This window comes from Phyllobates terribilis, unplaced genomic scaffold, assembly GCF_046119375.1.
Source record: "Phyllobates terribilis strain yellow unplaced genomic scaffold, ASM4611937v1 Scaffold_189__1_contigs__length_3638672, whole genome shotgun sequence".
NCBI classification, from domain to species: Eukaryota; Metazoa; Chordata; class Amphibia; order Anura; family Dendrobatidae; genus Phyllobates; species Phyllobates terribilis.
In genome coordinates this window covers 830,091-837,769 of record NW_027362949.1, presented here as the reverse complement: position 1 = coordinate 837,769, position 7,679 = coordinate 830,091, and positions in this window count along the sequence as shown.

Sequence of the window (7,679 nt, the reverse complement as noted above, 5' to 3'; positions counted from 1 at the left end):
CTAGGTCTATTTTTGAGTAAAATGTACATTGTTGCTTTATTCTATAAACTACTGACAACTTGTCTCCGAAATTCAAAGCTAAAAATTTTGTATTTATTTGCAGCAAATGAGAAATCGTCAAAATAATAAAAAAGAAACAGAGAACCAGAGAACCAGTGCTGTCAGACCTCAAATACTGCAAAGAAAACAAGTTCTTATTCATTTAGAAACAACAATACTCATGTTTTAACTCAGGAAGAGTTCAGAAATCAATATTTGGTGGAATAACCATGATTTTTAATCCCAGCTTTCATGCGTCTTGGCTGCTTTCCACCAGTCTTTCACGCTGCTTTTGGGTGACCTTATGCCACTCCTGGCACAAAAATGTAAGCAGTTCTTCTTTGTTTGATGGCTTGTGACTATCCATCTACCTCTTGATTATATTCCAGAGGTTTTCAATAGGGTTCAGGTCTGGAGATTGGGCTGGCCATGACAGGGTCTTGATGTGGTGCTCCTTCATCCACACATTGATTGACCTAGCTGTGTGGCATGGGGCATTGTCCTGCTGGAAAAACCAGTCCTCAGAGTTGGGGAACATTGCCTGAGCAGAAGGAAGCAAGTGGTTTTTCAAGGATAACCTTGTATGCGGCTTGATTCATACGTCCTTCGCAAAGATTAACCTGCCCAATTCCAGCCTTGCTGAAGCATCCCCAGATCATCACCGATCCTCCACCAAATTTCACAGTGGGTGCAGACACTGTGGCTTGTATGCCTCTCCAGGTCTCCATCTAACCATTAGAAGACCAGGTGTTGGGCAAAGCTGAAAATTAGACTCATCAGAGAAGATTACCTTACTCCAGTCCTCTATGGTCCAATCCTTATGGTCTTTGGCAAACTTCAGCCTGGCTCTCCTTTGCTTCTCATTGATGAAAGGCTTTTTTCTAGCTTTACATGACTTGAGGCCTCTAGGAGCCTGTTATGAACTGTTCTTGCCGTGCACTTCACCTCAGCTGCCATTTGCCATTCCTTCTGTAGGTCACTTGATGTCATCCTGCGGTTGCTGAGTGACATTAGAATAAGATGACGGTCATCCCGGTCAGTGGAGAGTCGCTTTCGCCCTCTGCCGGTCTGTAGCTTTGTTGTCCCCAATGTCTGCTGCTTGACCTTGTTGTAATGGACTGCCGTCTTTGAAATTTTAAGGATGGAGGCAACATGACGCTCACTGTATCCCTCTGCTAGAGAAGCCAGAATTGAGCCCTTCTTTTCCTCACTCAAGACTTCTTTTCAACTCCTTTGGCATGGTTAAAAGTTAGTTTTTCATTCAAATTACTTTTGGGCTATTCCTAGCACTTGTTTTGCCATCCAGCTTGTCCTATTACAAGAGGATTGTGAAGACCACAGCAGTGTTTTTTATACTTTCCCTCGTTACATAAGATTTGGTTCAGGTGATCACCTAATCAGAAGCACATTAAGTAGAATGAGGTGGACTGTGGTTGGAATTCAACTGACGCTGGAATGGAATGACTGAAGACATGTAGAGATGGGGATTTTTTCCATTGGTTTGAACAAAGGCAAACCGAGCCTAAAGTATGAATCTTTAGGCTCCATTTGCTCTGCTTTCAGATGTCTCATTTCAGACAGCACAATCCTGAATTTCTGGGATTCAGTTGTAAGCCTTGTGTAAAGACCTGAATGCAGCGCTGAATGTAGTGTGAATAGGTCCTTACATCCTACACCACCTCAGGGGATTGTTGTTATGGAGTATTGCCCCTGGGTGGCCGCAGTTATGACATCCACCAGGGCTCGCGGTCACCCACCCTAGCTTTGGTATTCTGGGGAGCTGGTATAATGAATATCTGAGAAGAGCCCTAGAGAAGCAAGAACATTGGACAACCAAGATGTGGTGGCCTCAAGTCAGGTGTAGTGTTCAACAGGGCAAGACTTTCTACCTTGTATCTATTGTGTATGGGTATGGTGGTTGTGGGGGACTTCATGTGTCCAGTAACCATAGTGGATGCCCTTTCCTAAACTAATCAAGGATTCCTATGGACCTATTGAGCTAATAGAACCAGCAGTCAAATTAATGTCCCAAATGATCCCCACAAATTAATAACTAGTAGGGAATTAGGTAATGCACACGGAGCATGATGCTTCGCACTTGTCTTTGGTTTGCTGCTGATTGCAGGAGGTTTATGGACTAGTTGATGTGCGGCCCCACAACTTGTCTATAGTAGATACCAGCCCCATCATCTTTTTTTCAACCTTTGTATGTGAGGACCCTGCACACGACTGCTCCCATTTCCATACTTTTTCCATTAATAGCCGGTCATAATAGAGTAAACCAGAGATGGGGGTCATCCATTTCAGGTGTTGTAGGTGTTCTCAGTCTTCTGAAATCCCTTTAAAGAGAACCTGTCACTTTCCATAACGATGTAATTTTTTACCTGGTGTAAATGCCCCTGTTCTGAATACGGCGTTGCTTTTCTTGTGTTCCTGCCCCTCTGTCCCTCTTCCCTGGATGTAAATCATCTTTTTAGCCAAGTGGACTAAGAGTGGGATATATCAACCAATTCGTCTCCACCCACCTGTCAGGCAGATATGTTACATCTCCTCAGATGGATGCCAGCTCTGCAGGGAATTATTTGACATAAAGAGGTTGTCCGGCACCACTCACATCTGCATTGGTGGTGAGCGACACTGATGACATTGCTCTGGGAGATACAAAACAGGACATGTACTTTATTAAAGGGAATCTGTCAGCAGATTTTTGCTACTTAATCTGAGAGCAGCATGATGTAGAGCAAGATATCCTGATTCCAGGGATGTGTCACTTATTAGGCTGTGTGTTGTAGTTTCAATACAATCCATGTTTTATCAACAGGAGATGATCACTGCCTGACTAGGTCTCAGGTACAGGCCAGTCAGGCTCATCTGTGTAACCCCGCCCTCACCACTGATTTGCAGTTTGTACACAGGAATCTGCCAGCGTGGGCGGGGTTACACAGGGCTTAACATTCTGAGCACTGCTTCATTTACAACAGAGAAAGCAGGGATTCTATCAAAACTGCACCAAGCAGTCTAGTAAGTGATACATCGCTGGAATCAGGCTCTCTGCCCCTACATCATGCTGATCTCTGGATTACGTAGCAAAACCTTCTGACAGATTCCCTTTAACTGGAATTGTGTATCTGTCCTATCCTATTGCAATAACTATAGATGCAAGTCGGAAACGCATTTGCGGTTAAACATTATTCTGGTTAGGATCGCGACCTATGGTGATGTTTTTATATATTTTTTACTACAAATAAACTCACAAGATTTTTAACCCTATCCTGACCCTGTAACACTATTTTCTTTGTTCTAATAAATAGGTGGAAAATTTGGCACAAATCCCTCCAAGTATCTGCTTTCCTCCCTATAGCCAGCCTTGGTAAATGGGCTATTGTGTTCATTTCTGAGTGAGGCCCTAGTTTTGTCTTGGGGCCCATGGCTACTTATTGCACCCTGTGACACCTATTTAGCCATTTTCCTGGGTTTCCTGCATTCTGCTTTGCTGTGATCTGGTCATCAGTCTTTCAGATAGTGTGTTTTAAAGGACCAATACAATATAAGTGCCCCCATCACAGAGACCGACCCCCAAAACACTGGTGATGTCACTTGGGCTGGAGTTATATGTGACCTGCTCTATTACAGGTGCATCTCACAAAACTAGAATATTATCAAAAAGTTACTTTATTTCAGTTCCTCAATACAAAAAGTGAAACTCCTATATTATATAGAGTCATTACACACAGAGGGATCTATTTCAAGTGTTTATTTCTGTTAATGTTGATGGTTATGGCTTACAGCCAATGGAAACACAAAAGTTATTATCTCAGTAAATTAGAATACTTTATAACAGCTTGAAAAATTATTTTAAAATCCGAAATATTGGCCTATTGAAATGTATATTCAGTAAATGCACTCAATACTTGGCCAGGCTCCTTTTACATCAATTACTGCATCAATGCGGCAATGTGTCATGGAGGCGATCAGCCTGTGGCCCTGCTGAGGTGTTATGGAAGCCCAGGTGGCTTTGATAGCAGCCTTCAGCTCGTCTGCATTGTTGTGTCTGGGGTCTCTCATCTTCCTCTTGACAATACCCCATAGATTCTCTATAATAGATTCTCTATGGGGTTAAGGTCAGGCGAGTTTGCTGCCAATCAAGCACAGTGATACTGTTGTGTGTAAACCAGGTATTGGTACTTTTGGCCGTGTGGACAGGGGCCAAGTCCTGCTGGAGAATGACATTTCCATCTCCAAAAGTTTGTCTGCAGAGGGAAGCATGAAGTGCTCTAAAATTTCCTGGTAGGCGGCTGCGCTGACTTTGGTCTTGATAAAACACAGTGGACCTACACCAGAAGATGACATGGCTTCCCAAACCATCACTGATGGTGGAAACTTCACACTAGACCTCCAGCAGCTAAACAAATGAAATGAAACAAATTAAAATTGGAACTCTGGGACCTTGTGGAGTGTGTCAATGACTGCCTTCTGGACATCTGTCAAGTCAACAGTCTTCCCCATGATTGCGGAGCCTACTGAAACAGACTAAGGGACTTTTTAAATGCTTAGGAAGCCTTTGCAGGTGTTTTTTGTTAATTATTTAAGTTTACTGAGATAATGACTGTTGTGTTTTCATTGGCTGTAAGCCATAACCATCAACATTAACAGAAATAAACACTTGAAATAGATCACTCTGTTTGTAATGACTCTATATAATATATGACTTTGACTTTTTATATTGAAGAACTGAAATTAACTTTTTGATGATATTCTAATTTTGTGAGATGCTCCTGTATGTAGCACCCTCTATACTCCCTGGTCCTGCAGCAGCTGCCATCATGTATACAGCAGATGAGACAGACACTTTATTATATGCCGGATCAGCCAAGTCTGGTTCTAGTTCTGGAATATTGAGCGTCAGCGTTCACTCTCATCATTGTTTCTGTAGGGTGAAGTCCACACAAATAAAACACACAACACAATATATTATTATTAATTTTTTTATTGGAATAGCAATAAGCCACATTGTAATAAAAATATTACTGGCCCTTTAATAAATTAAAGTTCACAATGACTCTCAGGTCAGGCCCGATAGAGACTACAGAACTTGCTGCGGATAGTGCAGACCTGATGAGAGCCACTGGAACCAAAGATCCAGAGGAAGGCGAAGAAAACCCCCTAGGGGGGAAAAAAATTCCTTCCTGACCCCAGTTCTGGCGATCGGATATCTCCCTGGATCTTGTCTCTCCTGCTGCATATTGCTGTATATCTGTACGTCAGGGGCGGACACAGCCAGAAGAGGGCCCCTCTATCAGAACAGTATATCTAGCCCCGTGTCTGAACTGTTGGGCGGGCCGCCTCGGGCATGGCCCCGTGTCTGGACTGTTGGGCCTCCCACCTCGGGCCTGGCTTCGTGTCTGGACTGTTGGACCTCCCACTTCGGGTCTGGACAGTTGGGCCACCCGCCTCGGGTCTGGACAGTTCCCCTCTATCAGTATATTGGCATAGCTCATCATAATGCACAATTCACCTGATTAGGAGGTGGTGGTGGCCCCTTTACTTCTTGGGTCCCTGTGGAACTGCACATGTTGCACCAATTGGCCATCCTCCTCGGGTCTGGCCCCATGTCTGGACTGTTGGGCCGCCCGACTCGGGTCTGGACTGTTGGGCCGCCCGCCCTGGGTCTGGACTGTTGGGCCGCCCGCCCTGGGTCTGGACTGTGGGGCCCGTCCGCCCTGTGTCTGGACTGTGGGGCCGCCTGCCCTGGGTCTAACCCCAGGTCTGGACTGTGGGGCCGCCTGCCCCGGGACTATCCCCGTGTCTGGACTGTGGGGCCCGTCCGCTCCGAGCCTTGACTGTGGGGCCCGTCCGCCCCAAGCCTGGACTGTGGGGCCCGTCCGCCCCGAGCCTGGACTGTGGGGCCCGTCCGCTCCGAGCCTGGACTGTGGGGCCCGTCCGCCCCGAGCCTGGACTGTGGGGCCCGTCCGCCCCGAGCCTGGACTGTGGGGCTCGTCCGCCCCGAGCCTGGAGTTTGGGGCCCGTCTGCCCCGAGCCTGGACTGTGGGGCCTGAGCGTGGACTGTGGGGCCCGACCGCCTCGAGCGTGAACTGTGGGGCCCATCCGCCCCGAGCGTGGATTGTGGGGCAAGAACGTGGACTGTGGGGCCCGTCCGCCCCGAGCCTGGACGGTGGGGCCCATCCGCCCCGAGCCTGGACAGTGGGGCCCGTCCGCCCTCTGTCCGTACTGTGGCCGCCCCATGTCCGGACTGTGAGGTTGCCTGCCCCGGGTCTAGCCCCAGGTCTGGACTGTGGGGCATGCCCATCCCGTGTCAGGACTGTGGGGCCCGTCCGCCCCTTGTCCTAACTATGGGCCCGCCCGCCCCGTGTCCTGACTGTGAGGCCCGCCCACCCCGTATACAGACTGTTGGGCCTGCCCGCCCAGTGTCCTGACTGTGGAGCCCGACCGCCCCGTGTCCTGACTTTGGGGCTCGCCCGCCCCAACTCCAGACTGTGGGGCCCATCCGCCCCGAGTCCGGACTTTGGGGCCGCCTGCCCCAGGTCTAGCCCCAGGTCTGGACTGTGGGGCCACCAGTCCCGGGACTAGCCCCGTGTCCGGACTGTGGGGCACGCGCGCCCCGAGCCTGGACTGTGGGGCACGCCCGACCCAAGCGGGAAAGGGGGGCCCGTCCGCCCCGAGCCTGGACTGTGGGGACCATCCGCCCCGAGCCTGGACTGTGGGGCCCGTCCACCCCGAGATTGGACTGTGGGGCCCGAGCGTGGACTGTGGGGCCTGTCCGCCCCGAGCCTGGACTATGGGGCCCCCCGTCCGCCCAGGGTCTGGACTGTGGGGCCGGCTGCCCCCGGGTCTAGCCCCGAGCCTAGACTGTGGGGCCCGCCGGCCCTATGTCCGTACTGTGGCCGCCCCTTGTCTGGACTGTGGGGCCGCCTGCCCCAGGTCTAGCCTCAGGTCTGGACTGTGGGGCATGCCCACCCCGTGTCAGGACTGTGGGGCCCGTCCGCCCCGTGTCCGGACTGTGGGGCCGCCTGCCCCGTGACAAGCCCAGTCCCCGGACTGTGGGGCCCGCCCCATGTCCTAACTATGGGCCAGCCCACACTGTGTCCTGACTGTGGGGCCCGTCCGCCCCGAGCCTGGACTGTGGGGCCGGTTGCCCCCGGGTCTAGCCCCGAGCCTGGACTGTGGGGACCGCCCGCCCTATGTCCGGACTGTGGCCGCCTCGTGTCCGTACTGTGGGGCCCGTCCACCCCGTGTCCGGACTGTGGGGCTGCCTGCCCCAGGTCTAGCCCCAACTCTGGACTGTGGGGCATGCCCGCCCCGTGTCAGGACTGTGGGGCCCGTCCGACCCATGTTCGGACTTTGCGGCCGCCAGCCCCGGGTCTAGCTGCAGGTCTGGACTGTTGGGCCGCCTGCCCCAGGACTAGCACCGCCCGCAGAGTGTCCCGACTGTGGGGCCAGCCCGCCCTGTGTCCTGACTGTGGGGACCCCCGCCCCGGGTCTGAACTGTGAGGCCGACTGCCCCCGGGTCTAGCCCCGAGCCTGGACTGTGGGGCCCGCCCGCCTTATGTCCGGACTGTGGTCCCCCCCCGTGTCCGGACTGTGGGACCGTCCACCCCGAGTCTGGACTGTGGGCCGCCTGC